The 23441-nt window shown below is 42.2% G+C and overlaps 1 non-coding gene and 1 pseudogene across 1 annotated transcript; both read left to right on the forward strand.

Annotated features, from left to right (window-relative positions):
• The first annotated feature begins 2061 nt into the window (after positions 1 to 2061).
• LOC135277062 (U6 spliceosomal RNA) lies at positions 2062 to 2167 on the forward strand. Its single transcript, XR_010344672.1, has one exon. It is a non-coding gene; the product is annotated as a U6 spliceosomal RNA (small nuclear RNA).
• Positions 2168 to 13043: 10876 nt separating this feature from the next.
• On the forward strand, positions 13044 to 13161 carry LOC135277048 (5S ribosomal RNA; annotated as a pseudogene).
• Positions 13162 to 23441: the final 10280 nt, after the last annotated feature.

The raw sequence follows: 23441 nt of genomic DNA on the forward strand, positions 1-23441 counted from the left end.
TCAGGTTTTCTGGCTCCCTAGACCCTGCATGAGACTACTGAGCCTTCCTGACCTTTACTAAAGCAGAAAGTTGCTAGCATAGGTTGGATTTCCCACCCACAAGTCTGAGAGAGACCAGGGAGCAGAGAGACCTCCTGTGGATACCTTGGCAGGGGGCTACCAGTCTCTCATGAACCACAGGTCCTCAGGGTCAGACGCCCTTCCTTCCTCCTCATCTTTAAGGACATTTCTCAGCGTGATCTACACCCAAAGAAATAGATACCAAAAGATAACAGTTCAACAAAGGGACCTCCAGAGGAGGATGAGGTAGAACAAGCATATCACACATTTACTGGCTAGAACTGGAGCTTGAAAAGACAAATTAATGTCTGCATTGGCAAAAAAAAAAAATACAGTAAGCTTTAAGATACAAATGCATCACACACAAAAAGAACTTCTGAAGCTTAAAACAAGAACTTCAAGCTTTGGCTGGGCGCAGTGGCTCATACCTATAATCCTAGCACTTTGAGAGACAGATGGGAGGATCGCCTGAGGCCAGGAGTTCGAGACCAGCCTATCAGCATAGCAAGACCCCATCTCTTTTTCTATTTTTAAAAGAAAAAAAAAAACACTTTGAGCTTTAAAAAAAAGAAACAGTAAATAAATTAAAGGAGATGATATCACTGGTGAGCCCTGAATTAGAAACCTGGAAGATTAAGTACAAAAATAATCTTAAAGTGTAGATAAAAAAGATAATGAGATAAAAGTAATACTGGAAAATATAAAAGATTTAGATGAAAGATCCAGGAGTCCTAACATATAAAGAACAGAAGTTCCAGGTGGAGACAAAATAAGAGTAGGAAAAGAGGCAACAATTAAATACCTGCCAGAAGAAAAGTTTCCTGAACTGAGGAAGTACCTGAACAGCCTGTGCAGTCCATGGAGACACAAGGACTGCCCGGCCAAGAAATTACACACATAATAGAATGGAAGAAATACGAGGATATGCAGGAACTCAAAGGTAAGCCTGAAGATAAGAAACAGCGTATGTGAACTAAAAGATGGTTGCTGCTTCACTTCTGCCCTCCAAATCTCCCACAACAACCACCTCTCTTATGTCCCACCCTAACAAGAAATTTATAGGTAAAGAAGTTGTTTGTAATGTAGTTCATCCTAGCCAAACTCATATATTTAAAAACGACTATACCAGCTAAGGCTAAAAAACAGACCAGAATTTATTATTTTTTTTTTTGAGATGGAGTCTCGCTCTGTCACCAGGCTGGAGTGCAGTGGCGCAATCTCAGCTCACTGCAACCTCCACCTCCCGGGTTCAAGCCATTCTCCTGCCTCAGCCTCCCGAGTGGCTGGGATTACATGTGCACACCACCACATCCAGCTAATTTTTTGTATTTTTAGTTGAGATGGGGTTTCACCACGTTGGCCAGGATGGTCTCGATCTCCTGACCCTGTGATCTGCCCACCTTGGCCTCCCAAAATGCTGGGATTACAGATGTGAGCCACCACACCTGGCCAAGAACACAACAGAACAGTTTTTTTTAGTCCCATCTTCTCTGGATAGCTTCCAGTCAATGCCTGAGCAAGGCAGTATTACAAAGGCTTAGTCACTGTGCCCAGTGGAGGAATTCCCTTAGTAGGCAATCGTTGCTCCAGAGCTCCCCCATCAGGCTGGCAGAAGTAGTATCAGGAATTCATCTTGATGTGACTGCTCCCCTGCCCAATCCTGTTTCTTCCCATTTTCTTTCACAGGTGTCACTCCACAATCAATCTTTTGTATTTCTAACTCTGGCTTAGCATCTGCATCTCAGAAATTCCAACCAGCATAAAATAATTTTAAAGCAACCATTATAACTATACTCAAGGAATGAAAATATACTTCAAATAAATGAATAAATAGAAATTTCAACAGATAAATAGAAACTACAAAAAAGAATCAAATGAACATGCTAGAATTAAAAAATTCAACATCTGGATTTTTTAAAGTTCACTGGATAGGCTTAACAAGAGAAGAGAGGTAATAGAGGTCAACAAACTTGGAGATCGGTCAATAGAAATATCCTGGCTGTGCTCACTTCAGCAGCACATATGCTAAGATTGGAACGATGCAGAGAAGATTAGCATGCCCCTGCACAAAGATGATATGCAAATTAATGAAGCATTATAAAATAATTTTTAATTTTTAAAAAAAGGAACATCCTAAAGAATCGAAAAAATTTAAAAAGGTGAAATTTCAGTGACCTGTGGAGCAATATCAAAAGTTTTAACTTTGTATCATTGGAGTCCCTGAAGGCAACAAAAGATTGGGACAAAAAAAATTTATGAGCCGGGCGCAGTGCCTCACACCTGTATTCCCAGCACTTTATGAGGCCAAGGTGGATAGATCACCTGAGATCAGGAGTTCGAGACCAGCCTGAGCAACATGGTGACACTCCATCTCTACTAAAAATATAAAAATTTAGCCGCGTATGGTGGTGCATGCCTGTAATCCCAGCTTCTTGGGAGGCTGAGGCAGAAGAATCTCTTGAACCCAGGAGGTAGAAGTTGCAGTAAACCAAGATCATGCATGCCACTGTATTCCAGCTTGGGCAACAAGAGCAAAACTCCATCTCAAAAAAAAAAAAAAGTTTTGTCAAGAAATAATGGTCAAATTTTTAGTACAAGTTTTAAATTTATAGATTCAAGAAATTCAACAAACCCCAAGCAGGAAAAAATACAAAGAAAACCACATATGGATACATCATACCAAACTGCTGAAAACCAAAGATAAAGAAAATATCATGGTATCAGCCAGAGACAATTTACAAAATACATAATGAGAACAATGATTTGAATGACGTCTGACTTCATGTCAGAAATAAAAGAGAACAAAAGACAACAGAAAAACATCTTTAAGCCTAGGCAACACGATAAACCCCACCTCTACAGAAAAAAAATACAAAACTTAGCCAGCATGGTGATGCGCACCTGTAGTCCCAGCTATCTGGGAGGCTGAGGCAGTAGGATCACTTGAGCCCAGGAAATTGATACTGCAGTGAGCCATGATCACACCACTGTGCTCCAGCCTGGGTGACAAAGTGAGAACTTCTATCCAAAAAGAAAAAGAAAAACAATGTAAATTGTCAACCCAGAATTCTATATCCACTAAAATATACCTGAAAATGAATGTATTGCTGTGTAACAATTACCACAACCTAGTAGTTTTTAAATATGCCCATTATCTCACAGTTTCTGTAGATTAGAAGTCAGAGCCAAGAATCTGTTCTCACCTGGAAGCTGAACTGACAATGAATCATCTTCAAGCTCACTCAGGTTAGTGGCAGAATTTACTTCTTTGAGGCTGCAAGACTGAGGCCATGCTGAGCAACTAGATGTTGCCTGAAATCTCTTGCCTTGTGGGCTCAGAAAACTTTTTGCAAGCCTCCATGCTCACAGCCAGCAAGTAAAAGAGACACTAGAGGTCCTACCAGGACAGTCTTTTATAGTGTATGATATCATGGCAGTGGCAACCTGTCACTTTTGCCATAATCTATTGGTTAGAAGCAAGTCACAGGTCCCACCCACACTCAAGGAGAGGAGATTACACAAGGATGTGAATACCAGAAAGTGGGGATTATTGGGGGTTGCTCAAGTTCTGTCCACCACAATAAAGATGAAATAAAAAATAATTTCAAATGAATGAAAACTAAGAGGCTTCACTGCCAGCAGACCTGTACTACAAGGAACACTAAATGAAGTTCATCAAATGAAGGGAAGTGACACAGACAGAAACTCATATCTTCAAGAAGAAGTGAAAATCCTTGGTGTTTTATGAAAAGGCCATCTATGCAAAGTGACACCCAAATACAGAAGGAGCCAAGAAGTCAAAACATGAGGCTGACAAATCCAGTTTATCAGTAGGAACTCCTAGACAGAAGCGTAGTCTTGGGTGGCAGCAAGACAAATAGATCTCTGCACCGTTACTCCCCAGACCCAGGGCTTTTATACCATAAGAAAAGGGTATATGTGCTCTATAGAGGCAATTAAAGGCACCCTCCAGACAGGCAAGAGTACTATAGGCATCATAGCTGGTAATTTCTGCAATGACATCAAGATTGATCTGTTGTTACACTAGGAAGAGTGAGTAAAGCGGAAATTTTGCAGACATTCCCAGGACTGGGGTTAAACAGAAGTCAACATGGAAGGTTATCATCCAGGATGGAGTCATTTCTGTCTCCACATCTGAAAATGTTAAACTTGTTGGTGAGTGATACAGTTTGGGTGTGTGTCCCTGCCCAAATCTCATGTCAAATTACAATCCCCAGTGTTGGAGGAGGGGCCTGGTTGGAGGTGACTGGATCATGGGGACAGACTTCCTCCTTGCTGCTCTCATGAGAGTGAGTTCTCACGAGACCTGGTTGTTTAAAAGTGTATAGCACCTGCCCCTTCCCTCTCTTCCTCCTGCTCCGATCATATAAGACGTGCCTCCCTCCTGTTCACGTTGCGCCATGACTGTAAGTTTCCTGAGGTCTCCCCTGCCATGCTTCCTGTGAGCCCATTAAACCTGTGAGCCTGCAGAACTGTGAGCCAGTTAAACCTCTTTTCTTTATAAATTACCCAGCGTCCCATAGTTCTTTATAGCAGTGTGACAACAGACTAATAGAGTGAATATAAAATATTACATTCTCCTTAATTTCTAAATGCTTCTAACTCTTTAAAGTAAAAATTATAACATTGTATTATGGGATTTTTAATGTATTTATACATAATATATATGAAAATATAGCATAAATATTGGGGGTAAATTGATGTGTATGGTTGTAAGGCTCTTAAATTTTGTGTGAAGTGGTAAAATATTTAGATCTAAGTAGAATGAAGACTCTAAGTTAAGAATGACTATTGTAATTACTAAGCAACCACTTTAAAACATATAAAGAAGTGTAGCTAAAATGCCAATAAACAAATTAAAATGGAGTTCCAAAAATTTATTTTAACCCATAAGAAGGCAAAAAATGATGAAGAGAGGAAAAAATATATATATGAAACAAACAAGTAATAAAATGGTAGACCTATATCAAATTATGTCCATGATTACATTACCTGTAAATGGACTAAACACTCCAACTAAAAAGCGGAGAATGTAGGATTAAAAAATAATAATAACAAGGAGAATCTGTATTCCAACTACAAGAGATACACTTTAAATGTTACAATACAGATAGCTGAAAGGAAATAGTTGAGAAAAGATAAATTATACAGCATCCAATCGGGGCATAAGAAAGCTAGAATAAAAGGTAGGTTAATTTCAAATGGAGTAGACTTTAAGACAGAGATAAAAAGGAACATTTCATGATGATAAATAGTCCATTTTCATCAAGAGGACAAAAATCAGAATTGCATTTCTGATTTTCATGCTTCAAAATGCATGAAACAAAAATTGACAAAACTGGGACTCCCAATTCCAAAACAGCAGTGCAGAAGCAAGCTGGTTTCACTTCCCACCCCTCACAGAAAACCAAAAACAAATACATAGCACTAAGATTATCACCAGCAACATGCCATAACTCAGATATGAGGATGAGACAGTTTCTGGGGCTACAGAGAAGTGGAAAAACTCTGAGCCAATCGTCAGAGGCTTGGACTTCCATATCCATAATGCTCTGCCCTCCAATCTGTCCAGTACCAAACACATAGAAAACTTCCCCTTGATTCACAGCTTCTACACTGGAAAAAGTAGCATTCGATCTATTTCCCCACCATCCTGGATTCTTTGGCAGGAGACCTGCCTCTGCCTCTGCCTCAAGTCACAGGAAGCATTGAGGGTGCCCAGAAAGAGAAATTTCCCTGAGGACAGTCAGTGACAAACGGGAAAGGTGAGACTTACTATCCCCAGCCTAGAAAACTATGCTCTGGACGTTGGCCAAAGGAGATGCCAAATCAGAGTGGCTGTTCATCATCAGCACACGGGAGGAGGTTTGTTTCACAGGTTCCTGGTTCACAAACCCCTAGAAAGCTTCCCAGGCTGCCAAGGTATCCCTTTTGGAACCTCCCCCATTTGGGAACAGGCACCAATCTGACTTACTACAACTGAGGCAAACTTGAGCCTAAGGTGCTATCTAGTGCCAAAAAAGAGGCAGTGATAGCCTAGAGGGAAAAACAAAAGAAACAGAATTAACAGGTAAATTACAAAGACTCTAAGCAAATACACCCCCAAAAAAACAAAAAAAAGCCAGACAGAGAAGACTAGAATAAGTAACTAATCCTTCAATGCAAGATCAAGCAGAGAACCAAATCAAGAAGTCAATCCCATTTACAACAGCTACAAAAACAATACTTAGGAATACATTTTATTAAGGAGGTAAAATATCTCTATTTTAAAAAACCATAAAACACTGATGAAAGAAATCATAGATGATACAAACAAATAGAAAAATAGCCAATGTTCATGGATTGGAAGAATTAGTATCAGTACAATGACCATACTGCCTACAGCAATTGACAGACTCAATGCAATTCCTATCAAAATACCACATCATTTTTCACAGAATTAGAATAAACAATGCTAAGTTCATATGGATCCAAAAAAAGAATCCAAATAGCCAAAGCAATCCTAAGCAAAAAACAACACTATCTGACTTTAAACTATACAACCAGGCTACAGTAACTGAAACAGCATGGTACTGGCATAAAAATAGATACATAGATCAATGGAACAAAAAAGAGAACCCAGAAATAAAGCCACATACCTACTGCCAACTGATCTTCAACAGAGTCAACAAAAATGTACACTGAGGAAAGGACACTTTATTCAATAAATGGTCCTGGAAAAATTAGATTGTCATAAGCAGAGGAATGAAACTGGTCCCATATCTCTCAACAACAGACAAAAATTAACTCAAGACAGATAAAAGGCTTAAATGTAAGGCCTGAAACTATAAAAATTCTAGAAGAAGAAAATAAAAAATAAAATTAAATTAAATTTAAAAAAAAAATCTAGAAGAAAATCTAGGGAAAATCTCTTCTGGACATTGACCTACTCAAAGAATTTATAACCAAGACCTCAAAAGCATATGCAACAAAAACAAAAATAGACATATGGAATTATATCAAACTAAAAGCCTTCTACACAGCAAAAGAAACAATCAACAGAGGCCGGGCATGGTGGCTCACGCCTGTAATACCAGCACTTTGAGAGGCCAAGGCAGGCAGATCACAAGGTCAGGAGTTCCAGACCAGCATGGCCAACATAGTGAAACCCTGTCTCTACTAAAAATACAAAAATTAGCCAAGTGTGGTGGCACACACCTGCAGTCCCAGCTACTCAGGAGGCTGAGTGAGGCAGGAGAATTGCTTGAACCCAGGAGGTGGAGGTTGTGGTGAGCCCAGAACAAGCCTTTGCACTTAGCCTGGGTGACTGAGAGAGATGCCGTCTCAATAAGAAATGGTCAAACAAACTATAGACTAGGAGAAATTATTTGCAGACTCTGCATCCAACAAAGGACTAATAACCAGAATCTACAAGGACCTCCAATAATTCAACAGCAACAAAATGACCCCATTAAAAAGTGTGTGAAGGATATGAACAGATAGTTTTTAAAAGAAGACATACAGGTTGAGCACAATGGCTCATGCCTGTAATCCCAGCACTTTGGGAGGCCAAGGTGAAAAGATCACTTGAGTCCAGGAGTTCAAACCAGCCTGAGTAACATAGCAAGACCTCATCTCTACCAAAAAAACCACAAAAATTTAGATTAGCCAGGTATGGTGGTGCAAGCCTGTAGTCACAGCTACTCAGGAGACTGAAGTGAGAGGATGGCTTAAGCCCAGAGGGTTGCAGTGAGCTACAATCATGCCACTGCACTCCAGCCTGCAGCAATAGAGCAAGAGTTTATCTAAGAAAAAGAAGAGCAAGAGGAAGAGGAAGAGGAAGAAGAAGAAGAAGCAGAAGAAGAAGAAGAGGAAGAGGAGGAGGAGAAAGAAAGAAGAAAGAAGAAGAAGGAGAGGAGGAGGAGCAGAAGGAGGAGACATACAAATGGCCAACAAACACATTTTAAAATGCTCAGCGTTAGGCCAGTGCAGTGGCCCTTGCCTGTAATCCCAGCACTTTGGAAAGCCAAGGCAGGTGGATCACTTGAGCTCAGGAGTTAAAGACCAGCCTGGGCAATGTGGCGAAACATCACCTGTACAGAAAAATACAAAAATGAGCGGAGTGTGGTGGCATGCCTCTGTAGTCCCAGCTACTTGGGAGGCTGAGATAGGAGGATCACTTGAGCCTGGGAGGCGGAGGTTGCAGTGAGCCAAGATTGTGCCACTGCACTCCAGCCTGGGTGGTAGAGGGAGACCCTGTCTCAAAAAGAAAAAAAAAATGTATAAACATGAACATAGAGAGTAGAATAATAGATAATGGAATCTCAGAGAGGTGGGAGGATGAGAGTGGGTAAGGGATGATAAATTACCTATTAGGTACAATGTACATGATTTGGGTGATGGTTACACTAAAAGCTGAGACTTCACCACTACGGAAGCTAGCCATGTCACAAAACTGTACTCGTGCCCTCTAAATCTAGAAAAATAAAAAATTAAATTAAAAACAATGAATAGAAGTATTCCCTGTGCTGATGAAAAGAATGTGTATTCTGCAGGCTGGGAAGGGTGGCACATGCCTGTAATCCCAGTACTTTGGGAGGCCGAGTGCTGAGTCTTCACTGAAGTCTCGGCTTTTAGTGTAACCATCACCCAAGTCATGTACACTGTACCCAATAGGTAATTTCTCATCCCTCACTCCCCTCCTACCCTCCCATTTTTCTGAGATTCCATTATCTATTATTCTATTCTCTATGCCCATGTGTACACGTCTTTTTGTTTTGTTTTATTTTGTTTTGTTTTGTTTTTGAGACAGGGTCTCCCTCTGTCACCCAGGCTGGAGTGCAGTGGCACGATCTTGGCTCACTGCAATCTCTGCCTCCCAGGCTCAAGTGATCCTGCCTTCTCAGCCTCCCAAGTAGCTGGGACTACAGGGGTACACCACCACGTCCTGCTCATTCTTGTATTTTTTATCATTTGAGGTCAGGAGTTCAAGACCAGTATGGACGACATGGCAAAACGCTGTCTCTACTGAAAATGCAAAAATTAGCTGAGCATAGTGGCAGGTTCCTATAATCCCAGCTACTCAGAGGCTGAGGCATGAGAATTGCTTGAGACAGAGGTTGCAATGAGTCAAGATTGCATCACTGCACTCCAGCCTGGGTGACAGAGTGAGATTCTATCTCCAAAAAAAAAAAGATTGTAAGAATGTGTATTCTGTAGAACTTGGATGAAATATTCTGTAAATATCAGTTCAGCCTATTTTGTCTAGTATGTAGTTAAACTCCAATGTTTCTTTGTTGATGTCCTGTCTGGATATCCATTACTGAAAGTGAGGTGTTGAAGTCCCCTACTATTATTTTACTGCTGTCTCTTCCTTTGGATCTATGAATATTTGGTTTATATACTTGGGAGCACTGGTGTTTGGTATACAGATATTTATAATTATTATGTCCTCTTTCTGAATTGACCCCTTTATATAGTGACCTTCTTTGTCTCTTTTTACAGTTTTTGATTTGTAGTCTGTTTTATCTGATATAAGCACAGCTATTCCTGCTCTTTTTTTTTTTTTTTTTTTTTTTTTTGGTTTGCAGCTGCATGGGGTATCTCCTCACTTTCAGTTTATGTGTGCCTATAGGTGAAGTAGGTTTCCTGTAAGCAGAATATAGGCAGGAGGATCACTTACACCAAGGAGTTCAAGGCTGCCATGAGCTATGATTGTACAACTGCACTCCAGCCTGAGCAACAGAGTAAAACCCTTCCTGTCTTACAAAAATCAAAAAATAAGAGCAGAAATCAACAAAATAGAAAATAAACAATAGAAGAAAATTGACAAAGCCAAAAATTGGCTTTTTTGAAAAGATCAGTAGAATCAATAAACTCAGCCAGGCATAGTGGCTCATGCTAGTAATCCCAGCACTTTGGAAGGCCAAGGCAGGAGGATCACTTGAGCCCAGAACCCAGAAGTTCAAGACCAGCCTGGGCAACATGGCAATATCTTGTCATTACAAAAGTAGCTGGGTGTGGTGGGTGCACATTTATGGTCCCAGCTACTTGGGAGGCTAAGGTGGAAGATCACTTGAGCCCAGGAGATCAAGGCTGCATTCTTCCTTAAGAATTTACAGATTCTTAAGGAATCTATAAAACATCTGCTGGAATCTATAAACATCTGCTGGATCACAACCCTGCACTCTAGCCTGGGTGACAAAGCAAGACCCTGTCTCAAAAAATAAACTCCTAGCTCGGCTAACCAAGAAAAGAACAGAAATTACCAATATTGGGAACCAAAAAGCAAACAGTCTTACAAGTCCCATAGACATTCAAAGAATAATAACAGCATATTATAAATAACTTTATGCTGAAAATACATTTAGAAAACCTAGATAAAATAAATCCTTGGAACCACAGCTTACCAAAAGTTACATAAAATAAAATAGAAAATTGAAATAACCATGTATCTCATAAGAAATTGAATTCCTAATTCTGAAACTTCCCACACACACACACCAAAAAAACTTCCCACAAAGAAAATTCCATGTGGTTTCACCAGTAAGTTTTCTTAAGGAGGAGTTGAGGCCTGGTGTGGTGGCTCACACCTGTAATGCCAGCACCTTGGGAGGCCAAGGCAGGTGGATCACCTGAGGTAGGGTGTTCAAGATCAGCCTGGCTAACATGTGAAACCTCGTCTCTACTAAAAATACAAAAATTAGCCAGGCATGGTGGCAGGCACCTGTAATCCCAGCTGCTTGGGAGGCTGAGGAAGGAGAATTGCTTGCACCCAGGAGATGGTGGTTGCAGTGAGCCGAGATTGCGCCATTTCACTCCAGCCTGGGTGACAGAGTGAGATTGTATCTCACAAAGAAAAAAAAAAGAAGAAGAAGAAGAAGAAGAATTGACACACACACTTACAAACTCACAAAATGGAAAGAACACTTAACAACTCATCTTATGAGACCAGCAGAATCCCAATGACAAATCTAACACAGAAATCACATACACATACACACATACACACACACACACACACACACACTCCAGACCAATATTCTTTTTGAACGTTAATGCAAAATTCCTTCACAAAATATCACAAATAGAATCCAGCAATATTAATTAAAAAAAAAAAGAAACATGACCAAATTGGACGTATCTCAGGAATCCAAGGTAGATTTAACTCACTAAAAACCAAACAATGTAATCAACCATATTAACAGACTTAAAAAAATTACTCATTGAAATAAAGTAGGAAAACCATTTTTTTAAATCAACAGCCATTTATTCAAAATCAGAAAAAACAAAAATAACTTTCAGCAAACTAGAATTAAAAGGGAACTTCTGTAATCTAATTAATGACATCTTCAGAAAGCCTACAGTTAACATTATACTTAGTAGTTTAAAAAAATTTTTTTCAATTACGACATGATCTAGCTCTGTCACCCAGGCTGGAGTGCAGTGGTGCAATCACAGCTCACTGTAGCCTCAAACTCCTAGGCTAGAGTGATCCTCCCACCTCTGCCTCCCAAGTAGCTAGGACTATAGGCATGTGCCACAACACTCAGTTAATTTTTTGATTTTTTTGTAGAGACAGGGTTTCATTATTTTGTCCAGGCTGGTCTCAAACTCCTGGGCTCAAGTAATCCTCCCATCTGGGTCTCCCAAATTGCTGGGATTACAGGCGTAAGCCACCGCACCCAACAGTAGTTGAAATATTGAATAGTTTCCCTCTAAGATTGGGAAGAAGGCAAGAATGCCCATTTTCACCACTTCTGTTCAACATGGTGTCACAGAGTCTATCCAGTGAGATAAGTCAAGTAAGGAAGTAAATGGCATTTTGGAAAAAAAAAGAAGTAGAATTGTCTTTATTCAGAAATGAAATGACTGTTTACATAGAAAATCTTAAGGAATCTATAAAACATCTGCTAGAACTAATAAGTAAACTAGCAAACTTGTAGACACAAAGACAGTACACCAAAATCAATTGTATTTTTATGTTCTGGCAGTGAAACATTAGAAAATGAAATTAGAAAAACAATTTTATTTACTGGAATGTCAAAAAACGTGAACTACTTAGGAATAAATTTAACAAAAGATACTGCCTTTACATTTAAAAACTCTTCATTAAAAATGTCTACATTTAAAACCACACAATCTTACTGAGATAAATTTTTAAAGAGTTGAATAAATGGAGAGATAAACCAAATACATTCATTGGAATATTCAATGCTTTTAAGATGTCAATTAGCCCCAAAATTGATCTATACATTTAATACCATCCCAACCGTAATCCAATCTGACCATTTTATGGAATTTGACAAACTTTATATAAAAATCCAAAATTTATATAAAAATACAAAGACCTGGAAGGCTCTAAAGCAATCTTGAAAAAGAAAGATAAATTTGGATGACAAATAGAACTAGATTTAAAGACATGATGAAGCTACAGTAATCAGGCATTGTGGTACTGTCATAAGGACAGATAAATAGAGCAATGGAATAGAACAGAGAATCCAGATGTAGATCCTCATTTATAGGGTGATTTATTATTTTTTTGACGAAAACACCAAAGCAATCTAATAAAAAGAGGAAATGTTTTTAGGCTGGGTGCAGTGGCTCACCCCGGTAATCCCAGCACTTTGGTAGGCCGAGGCCGGGAGATCATTTGAGGTCAGGAGTTTGAGAACAGTCTGGCCAACATGATGAAACCCCCGTCTCTACTAAAAATACAAAAATTAGCCGGGCATGGTGGCAGGCACCTGTAGTCCCAGCTACATGGGAGGCTAAGGCAGGAAAATCAATTAAACCTGAGAGGCAGAAATTGTAGTGAGCCGAGATCACACCACTGTACTCCAGCTAGGGCAAGAGAGCAAGATTCCTTCAGAAGGAAAAGAGAAGAGGGGAGGGGAGGGAAGGGAAGGAAAGGGAAGGGAATGGTTTTAACAAATGGTTCTGAGAAAACTGGAGATTCAATATGGAAAAAAAAAAAAAAGGTAGTCTACAGCTATACCACCCTGAACGAGCCCGATCTCGTCTGATCTCGGAAGCTAAACAGGGTCGGGCCTGGTTAGTACTTAGATGGGAGACCGCCTGAAATACTGGGTGCTGTAGGCTTTAAATTAAAAAAAAAAAAAAAAAAAAAATTGACCCTCCATATAGAAGGAAAGATAGGACACTTCCTTCTCAACTTGGAGACCAGGCTTCTTAGGCAAGTTTCTTAGGCAGCACTGAGAAAGCAATAACCATAAAAGAAAAAGTGTATAAAGTCATTTTATCAAAATGTAAAACTTCAGTTCGTCAAAAGACATCCTTTTTTTTTTTTTTTTTTGAGATGGAGTTTCGCTCTTGTTGCCCAGGCTGGCATGCAATGGCGCGATCTCAGCTCACCACAACCTCTGCCTCCCGGGTTCAAGTGATTCTCCTGACTCAGCCTCCTGAGTAGCTGGGATTATAGGTATGCAACATCACACCTGGCTAATTTTGTATTTTTAGTAGAGACAGGGTTTCTCCATGTTGGTCAGGCTGGTGTCGAACTCTCGACCTCAGGTGATTCGCCCGCCTTGGCCTCCCAAAGTGCTAGGATTACAGGTGTGAGTCACCGCGTCCGTGAAAAGACATGGTTAAGAAAGTGAATAGGCTGGGCACGGTGGCTCACACCTGTAATCCCAGCATTTTGAGAGGCCAAGGCAAGTGGATCACCTGAGGTCAGGAGGTCAAGACCAACCTGGCCAACATGGTAAAACCCCATCTCCACCAAAATACAAAAAGAATAGCTGGGAGTGGCAGTGGCCATCTGTAATCCCAGCTACTCAGGAGGCTGAGGCAGGAGAATAGCTTGAATCTGGGAAGCGGAGGTTGCAGTGAGCTGAGATGGGGCCATTGAACTCCAGCCTGGGCGACAAGAGCAAAACTGTCTTGAAAGAAAAGAAAAGGAATATGCCATTCTCAGACTGAGAAAAAAATTCACAAAACATATATATCTGACAAATTGTCAGTATTCAGAATATATTTAAACCCACACACACACTTCTATAACTCGTTTAAAGAAATTAAAAAAAAAAAAACAAACAAAAAAAAAACAGGAAGAGTGGTGTCACCAAGATGGCTGCCTGCAGACCTTGCTGTCCATCCTCCCACAAGACAGGACCAAGGCGAGAAATACACAGAGGAGATTCGCGGAGTGTGGAGGGAGAGGGCTGGAGTCCTCGCGGAAGTGGAGACGCAGCTGCAGTGACTGGAAGGCCAGGAGAGCTGGACCACCAGTATGAAGGCACCTGCCTCTGCAGCCCCGCCTCCCCCATCCGGATGGGATTGCCCAGAGTCTGAAAGGACGTCTCACCGCAGGGGAAAAGGTAAGCAGAAGAACCCCCTCGACCCCCACATTGCAACCACGAACACCTTCAGTCCTCACTACTGGAGAATCCCAGAGTCCCCGAGAGCCCTGAGCGCAGTGCCGAGAGCTGCCGGAGTTCACACAGCCGCACTGCCCTGGGTCCCGAGCACAGTGCGGGCTCCCCACCCCCATCGGTCCCTTGAGCCCAGCGACTGCAGCACAGCCCCATCTTGAGACCGGAGCTATTTCTAGAGTGCACCCTGCTCTGGGGGCCAGGAGCCACTACGCCTCTCCAACACCGGGCTTCGGCATTCCACGCCACCCACGCCACCTGGGGGGCTGCTGACGCCAGCGCAGGAACATAGACCCTGGGGCCCGGATTGGCTGGGACTCTGGTCCTGCACAGCAGGGAAACCAACTCCTAAGGCCCTCGCTGCCAGTGGGAGGAACAGTCTGGAAGTCCTTCCCAGGGCAAACCTGCCCTTGAGCCAGCCAAACTGCTGCATGCCCAAGCAGGAGAGGCCCTCGAGCCTCCAAACAGCTGATACACTCCTGGGCTGGCAGAGCGGCTATGCGCCTGTGCCCACGGCCTGAGAAACAATCTGCAAAGCCCATTCCCCTGCAGATAAGCCGCTGGCCTGCTCAGTGGCTCTGCACCAGCAGTGAAGGCCTGAAAACATCCCTGCTGGTGTTATAAGCACAATTTCCATGCCGCAAAAGAAATAGCACTGGAAGATAGGTCCTCTCAGCAAGGCAGTTTACTTCTTTAGAAGGGTGCGGTATACAGATGGAACAATGGCGGCCACATGCTTGGACAAGGCGGAAGGGGTACTTATGCCTGACAGGGGTCGTCCCTACTGCTGTGTCATCCCTATTGGCTAGGGTTAGACCATAGAAGCTTGACTAATCGCGATTGGCTATTTTAAAAAGAGCAGGGATCAGAGCTGTAGTGGTAGGATGGGTGTTTTGGTGGGAAGGATGGTTACAGGCGGGTCAGAGCAGGTAACCAGGGGTGATCAGGTGACCAGGATGAGTCAGGATGGGGGGGCGGGGAGACAGGTATGTACTACTGATGAGAACCGGTGGAAAAGGCTGTTTACTGGAATGACAAGAAGTTAAACTTTAAAATAGAGATTTAAAGAATAATTTAGCTGAATGTACTGACATACTGATTCTTTGAAGAGAAACTTGGGGTTCACTATAACACAGGCGACCGCTGGCAGACACACCCCCAGGTCAGCTAAGCAACTGTGTGCCCATACCCTGCAACTGAGAAACAACCCTTCAGGCGAACTCCTAGGCCCTGATGGACAAAACCCCAGGCTAGCCAAACAGCCATGAGCCCACAACCCAGGCCTGAGAAACAGCCCCGTGGGCTTCCCCCAGCACACATGCCCAGGCCAGCCGAGCAACCCTGTGACTGCATCCACATCCAAGAAACAGTTATATGGGCAGCCCCTGGTGGGCAAGTAGCCTTGGGCCTGCATCCCAGCCCTGAGAAACAGCCCCACAGTCTGTCCCTGGCAAGCATGCCCCCAAGCCTGTGGAGCAGCTGTTTGCCTGTGTCCTGGGCCTGAGAAACAACCCCGCAGACTGCTCCTGGCAGGCACAGCCCCAGGCCGGCCATGCAACCACATGCACATGTTCCCAGCTGGAGTAATAGCCTCCTAGCGCCAACCCCAGCCTCAAGTTTGCCAATACACCATGTGCACGCCATGCGCCTCTGACCTGAAAAACAGCCTGGCAAGCCAACACCCGGTAAAGTCACACCACTGCCGCCACAGCCTCTCTCAGCCTAGGCCACTGAGACACTCCAAAATGTCACTAGAGTGGATTACAGCTGAAGAAACTACATGGAAACTACAAAACTTTTTATTTCATTTTGTTTCTTTTTGAGACAGTGTTGCTCTGTTGCCCAGGCTGGAGTGCAGTGGCGCCATCTCGGCTCACTGCAACCTCTGCCTCCCAAGTTCAATCAGTTCTCCTGCCTCAGCCTCCCAAGTAGCTGGACTACAGGAACCTGCCACTCTGCCAGCTAGTTTTTGTAGGAAACTACAATACTGCATCTGCCTAAAACCAAAGCCAATACTCTCCACCAAACCAACACCCTATGTATACTTTTTGCAAGTATTGTGACTTTATAATACACAGATAATATTTAACCTTCTCCACCCCAATCATTTTTTTTCTCATATATTTCAAGGCTTTTCTTTCATAATGATCCTTCCATATAAACTCTTTTTTTTTTTTTTTTTGAAACAAAGTTTCACTCTTGTTGCCCAGGCTAGAGTGCAATGGCACGATCTTGACTCACCACAACCCCTGCCTCCCAGGTTCCAGTGATTCTCCTGCCTCAGCCTCCCAAGTAGCTGGGATTACGGGTGCCTGCCATCACACCCAGCTAATTTTGTAATTTTGTAGAGATGGGGTTTCTCCATGTTGGTCAGGCTGGTCTCCAACTCCCGACCTCAGGTGATCCACCTGCCTCAGCCTCCCAAAGTGCTGGGATTACAGGTGTGAGCCACCTCGCCCAGCTTTTTTTTTTTTTTTTTTTTTTTTTGAGACAGGGTCTTGCTCTGTTGCCCAGCCTGCAGTGCAGTGGCACAATCTCAGCTCACTGCAGCTTTGAACTCCTAGGCCCAAGCAATTCTCTCACCTCAGCCTCCTGAGTAGCTGGGACTGTAGGCACATGATGCCACCATACTTGCCTAATTTGTTTTTTAATTTCAATAGTTTTGGGGGTATAGGTGGTTTTTGGTTAGATGGATGAGTTATTTATGGTGGATGTTGAGATTTTAGTGCACTTGTCACCCAAACTGTGTAAACCATACCCAACATGTAGTCTTTTATCCTTCACCTACCTCCCAGTCTCCCCTACTGAGTCCCCAGACTCCACTGTATCACTCTGTATGTCTTTGCATCCATAGCTTAGCTCCCACTTATAAGTAAGAACATACAGTATTTGGTTTTCCATTTCTGAGTTATTTCACTTTGAATAATGGCCCCCAGCTCCATCCAAGTTGCTGCGAAATGCATTATTTTGTTCCTTTTCATATCTGAGTGGTATTTTATAGTGTATATATCACATTTTCTTTATTCACTCCTTCCTCCATGGGCACTTAGGTTGGTTCCACATCTTTGCTATTGCAAATATGCTGCTATAAACATGTATGCATGTGTCTTTTTCAAATAATGACTTATTTTCCTTTACACCCCATCTATATTAATAACACTTTTCCTACAAAACCTACCCCCTAAAATTGGAAGAGGTGACTTCTCCACCAAATGCATAGATATCACTGTAGAGACACATCAAACATGAAAAACCAAGGACTCATGGCATCTCCAAGGGAACACAGTAGTTCTCCAGTAACAGTCCCCAGTAATAAGGAAATAGTAAAAATGCCAGAAAAATAATTCAAAATAATAATCTTAAGGAAATTCAATGAGATACAATAGAATACATATATATGATTCAAGCAGCTCAAGAACACAATTCATGGTTTGAATGAGAAATTCAACAAAGAGATATATATCATAAAAAAGAACCTAACAGAAATTCTACAGCTGAAGAAGTCAATGAATGAAATACAAAAATATATTTGAGAGCTTCAATAACACACTAGACCAAACAGAAGAAATAATTTCTGAACTTGAAGACAGGTCATTTGAAATAACACAGGCAGACCGAAAGAAAGAAACAAACGAACAAATGAATGAACAAAAGAAAGAAAAAGAGAGAGAAAGAGAGGGAAGGAAGGGAGGGAAGAAGGAAGGAAGGAGACAGAGGGAGGGAAGGCAAAAGAGGGAGAGGGAGAGAGGAAAAAAGAAAACAGAGAGAGAAGGAAAGAGAAATAAAGAAAGAGAAAAAAGAAAAAGAGAAAGGAAGGAAGGAAAGAAAGAGAAAGAAAGAGACAGAGGGACGGACAGAGAGAAAGGAAAGAAGAGAAGAGAAGAATTAAAAAGTGGCTGGGTGCTGTGGCTCACACCCATAATCCGGCATTTTGGGAGGCCAAGGCAGGAGGATCACTTGCGTTCAGGAGTTTGGGACCAGCCTGGGAAGGATAACAAGGCCCCATATCTACCCCCAAAAAAATTGTCTTAATTGGCTTGGCATGGTGGCGCATGCTGGTAGTATTGGCTCCTTGGGAGGCTAAGGCAGGAGGATCACCTGAGACCAGGAGGTCAAGGCTGGTGAGCCATAGTCATGGCACTGCATTCCAACCTGGACAACAGAGCAAGACTTTGTCTCAAGAAAAAAAAATGAAGAAAACCTATACAACTTATGTGACAGTATTAACAAAGAAATATTCACATTATGAGCATTCCAGAAGGAGAAGAGAAGGGAAAATTTTAGAAAGCATTGTTAATGAAATAATAGCTGAAAACTCAGGTCTTGGGAAAAAGATGGACATCCAGGTCCAGGAAGATCAAATAACCCCAAATAGATTCGACTCAAACAGGTCTTCTCTGAGGCACATTATATTCAAATTGTCAAAAGTCAAAATCAAACAAATAATTCTAAAAGCAGCAAGAGAAAAGCATTAAGTCACATATAAAGAAATCTCTATTAGACTAAGAGTGGATTTCTCAGCAGAAATCTTATAGGCCGTGAGAGAATGGGATGATATATTTAAAGTATGGAAAGAAGGCTAGGCATGGTTGCTCACACCTGTAATTCTAGTGCTTTATGAGGCCAAAGGGGGTAGATTGCTTGAGCTCATGAGTTCAAGAGCAGCCTGGGCAACATAGCAAGACTCCATCTCTACAAAAAATAGAATAATTAGCCAGGCATGATGGTACACACCTGTAGTCCCAGCTACTGAGGAGGCTGAGGTGGGATGATGCCCTGAGCCTGAGTAAGCTGAGGGTGCAGTGAGTTGTGATCACACCACTGCACTCAGCCTGGGTGACAGAGCGAGACTCTGTATCCAAAAAAAAAAAAAAAAAGTAGTGAAGAAAAAAACTACCAAGCCACAATATTATACCCAGCAAAGCTATCCTTCAAAAATGAAGGAAAAATAAGAACTTTCACACACAAGCAAAAACTAATAGGTCTTACAAGAAACACTCACAGGAGTCTTACATCTGGAAGTGCAAAGACAACAGACATCATCATGAAAGCATGTAAAACTATAAAACCCATTAGTAGAGCTGATACACAAAGGAGAAAGAAAAAAATCATCAAACCTTATCAACCAAACTATACAAAACAACTCAAACACAAAAATAATGAGAGGAAGTAAGGAACGAACAATATACAAAACAACAAGAAAACAATCAATAAAATGACAGGAATTAGTCTTCATGTATCAATGATAACTTTGAATGTAAACAAACTAAATTCCCCCCATTTAAAAGATATAGACTGAAGAATGGATTAAAAAAAAAAAAAAAGACCAACTACATATTACCTATAAGAATCTCACCTCATCTGTAAAGACACACATAGGCTGAAAGTGAAGAGATGAAAAAAGACATTCCAAGCAAACCAAAACCAAAAGCAAGCAGGAGTAGCTATACTTACAATATGGTTTGGCTGTGTCCCCTCAACTCTCATCTTGAATTGTAACTCCCACAATTCTCACATGTTGTGGGAAGAACCTAATGGGAGATAATTGAATCATGGAGGTGGGTCTTTCCTGTACTGTTCTTGTGATAGTGAATAAGTGTCATGAGGTCTGATCGGTTTAAAAATGGGAGTTTCCATGCACAAGTTCTCTCTTTGCCTGATGCCATCCATGTAAGATGTGAGTTGCTCCTCCTTGCCTTCCACGATTGTGAGGCTTCCCCAGCCATGTGGAACCATATATCCAATAAACCTCTTTCTTTTGTAAATTGCCCAGTCTTGGGTATGTCTTTATCAGCAGCATGAAAACGGACTACTGCAACTTATGTCAAACAAAACAGACTTCAAGTCAAAAGCTGTAAAAGGGAGACAAGGAAATTATATAAAAATAAAGGGATAATTCAGCAGGAGAATATATGTAAATATATATGCACCCAACACCAAGAGCACCCAGATATAGAAGGCAAATATGATTAGATCTAAAGGGAGAAATGGACCCCAGTACAATAATAGCTGGGGACTTCAATGCCCCACTGTCAGCATTGACCAGATCATATGAACAGAAAAATCGACAAAGAAACATCTAATTTAAATTGCATCACAGGCCAGGCACGGTGGCTCACGCCTGTAATCTCAGCCATTTGGGAGGCTGAGCCTGGCAGATCACTGAGGTCAAGAGTTTGAGACCAGCCTGACCAACACGGTGAAACCCTGTCTCTATGAAAAATACAAAAATTAGCCGGGCATACTGACACACACCTGTAGTCCCAGCTACTTGGGATGCTGAGGTGGGAGAATTGCTTGAAACCAGGAGGTGGAGGTTGCAGCGAGATGAGGTTGCGCCACTGCACTCCAGCCTAGGTGATAGAGTGAGACTCTGCCTCAAAAATAAAAAGAAAATAAACAAAAAATAAATAAACTGCACCATACACCAAATGGACTTAACAGACATTTCACCCAACAGATGCAGAATACACATTCTTTTTATCAGCACATGGAACATTCTCCATGACTGACCATACATTAGGACATAAAACAAGTCTCCAAAAAATTTTTAAACTGAAATCATACTAAGTATTTTGTCTGACAACAATGAAATAAAACTAGAAATCAATAATGAGAGGAACATTTAAAACCATACAAATGAATGGAAATCAAACAACATGCTCCTGAATGACCAATGGGTGATGACAGAAATTAATAGTGAAACTTAATAGGTCAGGCACGTTGGCTTACACCTGTAATCTTAGCACTTTGGGAGGCCAAGGCAGGAGGGTTCCTTGAGTTCAGGTGTATGAGACCAGCCTGGGCAACATGGTGAAATCCTGTCTCTACCAAAAATACAAAAATTATCCACTTGGGCCCAGGAAGCAGAGGTTGCAGTATGCCGAGATGGTGCTACTGCACTCCAGCCTGGGTGACAGAGGGTGACCCTCTCCGCCCTCCACCCCCCCCAAAAAAAGGGTGAAATCATGTCATTCACAGCAACATGGATGGAACTGGAGGATTTTATGTTAAGTGAAATAAGCCAGGAACAGAAAGTTAAACACTGCATATTCTCACTCATATGTGGAAGCTTTAAAAAAAAAAAAAAAAAAGTTGGCTGGGCACGGTGGCTCACACCTGTAATCCCAGCACTTTAGGAGGCTGAGACAGGTGGATCATGAGGTCAGGAGTTCAAGACCAGCCTGGCCAAGATGGTGAAACCCAGTCTCTACTAAAAATACAAAAATTAGCCAGGCATGGTGGTGCATGCCTGTAATCCCAGCTGCTTGGGAGGCTGAGGCAGAGAACTGTTTGAACCTGGGAGGTGGCAATGAGCCGAGATTTGGCCACTGTACTCCAGCCTGGGCAACAGAGCAAGACTCAGTCTCAAAAAAAAAAAAAAAAAAAAAATGTTGATCTCATAGAAGCAAAAAGTAGAACAGAGAACATTCAAGACTGGGAAGAATGGGTGAAGGTGGGTTAGGGAAAAATGTGTTAAAGGATACAAAATTACAGCCAGATGGGAGGAATAAGTTCTAATGCCCTACAGCACTGTAAGATGACTGTAATTAGCAATAATACCTTATATAGTTTCACACAGCTAAAAGGAGGATAGTGAATGTTCCCAACACAAAGAAATGACAAACGTTTGAGATGATAGATGTGCTAATTACCCTGATCTGATCACTATATATTATATGTATCACAACACTGCTATGTACCCATACATATGTTCAATTATTATGTGTCACTTTAAAAAATGTTTCTAACTGTTTTCCTCTATGGGCTGCTTAGCTCTACAGAAATATACCAAGGGCCTTCAATCTAATCTAACTAACTGGGAAGGGGAACAGGGAACAGGAGACAGGGAGAAGAAACGGTCCGATGAAGCTCATCTTCCCATCATATCACACCCAGAGGAAGAGGAGCAGACTGCTGGTTATGCCTCTTCTTTTTGTTACTGATTCTACTGGCCAAATCAGGTACACACAGGTATCAGCGTTGCTGCTTTTCTTCTGAGCCTTGCAGGAAAGTCAGATGTCCGTCTCAAACTGAGCATCATCCCAACTGTGTGTTCCCTGTCATGATATTTGGCTAAGTTGTTTACTTCTACTTAGGAGTCTCCTATTGAGGTGCCAGGGCTAGTGACTCCTGTGATACTGGGCAGACGGCAGGGCTGTGTCTGAGCCATGGGAGAATTGCAATGCTCCAGCAGACACTTTTGATCATAAATGATTCAAGATCCCCGGGGTGTGGTGAAGAGCATCCCCCGGGCGTGGTGCAATAGTCATGAGGTAGCTGCACAAGTCACTGATGGGCACAGTGTGGGTGGGGATGGCACAGCACTGGCTGGGCTGGTGACCGCTGCCGATAGACAAGAACGTGGCTCTGGGCACAGGTGCAGAGCTGGGCTGCTCCAGCCCCTCAGGCAGGAGGAAAGCTAAAAATATTTTGCATTTTTTGTGTGGCTTTTTGTTGTTGTTGTGTGTTTTTTTGACACAGGGTCTTACTCTATTGCCCAAGCTGGAGTGCAGTGGCATGATCTGGGCTCACGGCAGCCTCAATTTCCTGGGCTCAAGCAATCCTCACACCTCAGCCTCCCAGGCAGTTGGGACTACAGGCGTGCACCACCACACCTGGCTAATTTTTCTATTTTTTGTAGAGACAGGGTTTCACCATGTTGCCCAGGCTGGTCTTGAACTCCTGGGCTCAAGCAATCCTCTCACCTTGGCCTCCCAAAGTGCTGGGATTATAGGTGTGAGCCACCATGCCCAGCCTGGTCTTTTTAAATTTTATTTTATTAAACTATTTTTTAGACTGGGTGCAGTGACTCACACCTGTAATCCCAGCACTTTGGGAGGCTGAGGTGGGTGGATTACCTGAGGTCAGGAGTTCGAAACCAGCCTGGCCAACATGGTGAAATTCCGTCTCTACTAAAAACACAAAAATTAGCCAGGCATGGTGACAGGTGCCTGTAATCCCAGCTACTCAGGAGGCTGAGGCAGG

Source organism: Aotus nancymaae, unplaced genomic scaffold (assembly GCF_030222135.1).
Source record: "Aotus nancymaae isolate 86718 unplaced genomic scaffold, 86718_ANA_hifiasm-v0.15.2.pri h1tg000029l, whole genome shotgun sequence".
NCBI lineage: Eukaryota > Metazoa > Chordata > Mammalia > Primates > Aotidae > Aotus > Aotus nancymaae.